Source organism: Gossypium arboreum, chromosome 8 (genome assembly GCF_025698485.1).
Source record: "Gossypium arboreum isolate Shixiya-1 chromosome 8, ASM2569848v2, whole genome shotgun sequence".
NCBI lineage: Eukaryota > Viridiplantae > Streptophyta > Magnoliopsida > Malvales > Malvaceae > Gossypium > Gossypium arboreum.
The window spans coordinates 76122982-76126291 of record NC_069077.1 but is presented as its reverse complement, the minus strand read 5'-3'; the positions used below and the strand labels follow the sequence as shown (position 1 = coordinate 76126291).

General features: G+C 34.4%; 1 non-coding gene across 1 annotated transcript; it reads left to right on the top strand.

Moving 5' to 3' along the window:
* Positions 1-2315: 2315 nt before the first annotated feature.
* On the top strand, positions 2316-2422 carry LOC128280358 (small nucleolar RNA R71). Its single transcript, XR_008270538.1, has one exon. It is a non-coding gene; the product is annotated as a small nucleolar RNA R71 (small nucleolar RNA).
* The last annotated feature ends 888 nt before the right edge of the window (positions 2423-3310 follow it).

Below are 3310 nucleotides of genomic sequence, written 5' to 3'. Positions count from 1 at the left end.
TAGTCTATGTAAATTCTCCATTCCGGGACAGTACAAGTTGGAATGAGTTCATTGTTATCATTTCCAACCATAGTAACACCCCTTTTTGTTAGGTAAACATTGAACAGGGCTTACCCACGAACTATCAGAATTAGGATAGATTATTCCAACATTGAGCCATTTGATAATCTCCTTTTTAATGACTTCCTTCAATATGGGGTTTGGTCTCTTTACTGCTCAAATAAATTTCCATGGCAATCCTCCAGTAAAATCTTATGCATGCAGATGACCGAATTGATTTCCTTGATATCTGTAATTGTCCATTCCAACTCTTTCTTAGATCTCTTCAAAAATTTTAATAATTGAGCCTCTTGATCAGATGTTAATTCTACAGAGATAACTACTGGAAACATGTTGCTGTCTCCCAAATAGGCGTACTTCAAATGTAATAGTAAAGGCTTCAACTCCAAAGTAAGAGGGTCCTCCATAAAAGGTCAAGGAAGTTTAAAAGAACGCTCTAATAAATTTAAAGATTCAAAAATCCTCCTCATTCCATTTTCAAGTTACTTAGCCACTATTAGTTCACTAAGTTTTTCAGTCAGTTCCTTTTCATTCAACTCAACTGAGTCTACTTCATTATCAAAATTGTTGCAACAAAATTATGCCAATTCTTCCTTCACTGTTGTATCAATAATCTCAATGTCGTGACAATCTTCATCTATATTTGCACACTTCATAGAATCAAAAACATTAAAGGTTATCTACTAGTCATTAACTCTCACTATTAATTCACCCTTCTATACATCAATTAATGTTCTACCAGTGGCTAGAAAGGTCTTCCAAGAATAATTGGTACCTGTTTATTAGCTTCACATTTTAGAATAATAAAATTTTCTTGAAAAATAAATTTGTCAACTCTTGCCAACACATCTTCACTTTTACCTTCTGAATGTGCAGCTAGCAGCAGTATGATAGTTGTAGGTCTCGCCTTCCCAATTCCCAATTTCCTAAAAATAGACATAGGTATTAAATTTATGCTTGCACCTAAATCACATAATACCTTTCCAACATAATGATTTCTAATTAAGTAAGGAATAGTAAACTCCCTAGGTCCTTCAATTTTGGTGGCAATTTGTTCATCAACATTGCCTTACACACTTCAGTGAGAGTAACAGTTTCAAATTCCCCTGGTCTGCGCTTCTTTGACAATATGTCCATGAACCTTACGTAATTGGGAATTTCCTCCAATGCTTCCACTAGCGGTATGTTGATATGAAGTTGCTTCAAAACATTCAATAATTTTTTGAATTGGAAATATTGCTTCAACTTCTGAAATCGCTGAGGAAAAGGTGGCAGTGGCCTTCCTTCAACTTGCTGAAGTTGTTTTGCCATTGCATTCTTATTGGCGACAATAGCTAATTTTGCTTCAACATTTTTTTGTTTGCTCTTCTCAATTGTAGAGTACTCCACTACTGGTTTTGAATTTGCCTTACATGTGACATCTGAGCTATCTTCTTCAAGAACGGCATCGTTAACAACTCCAAGTAGTTGAATACCACTTCTGAGTGTAATGGCCTTGCAATGTTCCTTTCCTTGAGATCTTGAATTTTCAATATTACTCGACAATTCTCCTTGCTGTCTTAAGCTTAATGCACTGGAAATTTGCCCCATTTGGTTTTCTAAAGCCCTTAAAGATATAGCTTGACTCTGTATTACAACATCGTTCATGGCTATGTATTCCTTCAATAGAGCTTCCATAGATGAATATGATGATGAACTTTGCTAAACATTTTGTAGTGGCATAGGTTGATTGTATCCAAGTGGTGCACTTGTGACATTTTGTCGAACATTATTGCTAGAATTTCTCATTCCTTGATTACTCCAACTAAAATTAGGATGTTGTTTCCATCCTAGATTGTATGTATGAGAATATGGGTTATTGTTTCAATTAAAATTTCCCATGTAAAATACTAATGTTGGGTTCAATAAGCATTCATCAAAAACATGATCTTCCCCATAATAAATACATATTAATTCTACTTCTTTCATTTCCTGGACTACAGCTAGTCTCTTCAATATTTTAATCATATTAGTTAGGGATGATCCCTGAGCTGTTAATGAAGTGATCGCATCAAGCTCCATTGCTCCAACAACTCTTTTGCCAGTACCCACTCTTGTATTTGGATATTGGTAATCATTGTTATTATCTTTTCCATAATCTTAATGCCTCATTATATGATTTAAATAGCAAAGTTCCATTGGCAGATGCATCAACAACCATTCATGTATATGCATTTAGTCTATTATAAAACATTTCCATTTGTTTCCAATGTTGGAAACCATGCATAGAGCATTTTCTAATCATTTCCTTGAATCGCTTCCAAGCTTCATACAATGTCTCATCTTCAAATTGCCGAAAAGATGTAATATCGTTCCTCAATTTGGCATTCATGTTTGAAGGATTGTATTGAAAAAAAAAACCATTAACAGAGTTCATTCTAAGATGCCACCGTTCTTGACGACAAAGCATTCAACCATGCTCTAGCATGATCTCGCAATGAGTAAGGAAGTAGGTTGAGTCTCAGGGCATCTGTAGGAACACCCTACTGCCTAAATAAATCACAGACCTCCAAAAAGAGTCTTAAATGCAACTGTAGATCTTCAATAGGTAATCCACTGAATTGTCCTACTATTTGTAGCATTTGAAACATCACTGGTTTCAACTCAAAATCCTAAGCTTAAATATGTGGCTTAACAGCCCTTGGATTCAAATCATCCAATATTGGCACTACATGTTCTCTAATGGTTCTGTCTCTACCATCTACCACACGAGGAATATCAATGTCACTACCATTCGGATGTAATGGATCTTCTCTGCATAGATTATTTCCAATCTTTGCCATTTCTCACAATTCTTTTCTCTTTCTTCTCAAAGTTCTGTCAATTTCATGATCAAAATAATACTCTTTGTTCTCGGGAATACCTCTACTCATAAACTAGCAACAAAATTGAAAAAGAAACAACAGCAACTAAATAAGCTCCAACAAACAAAATTAAATCGATAATAACAAACCAAAATTCACCAATTTTTCAATCCCCAGCAACATCACCAAAAACTTGTCGCATGTGAATATGTAATATGAATGTGCAAGTATGCATGTCGGATCAAGTAATAAAGTGATAAGTGAGATCTTCTCCACAGGGATCGAAATAGGTAAAAATATGATTGATTTAATATGATAAACTATGCTAATTAGGCTTATGGTAAAGTAAACAGAATAATGATTTGAAGTGAAGTATTAATGTATAAAATATAAAAATCAAATAATGA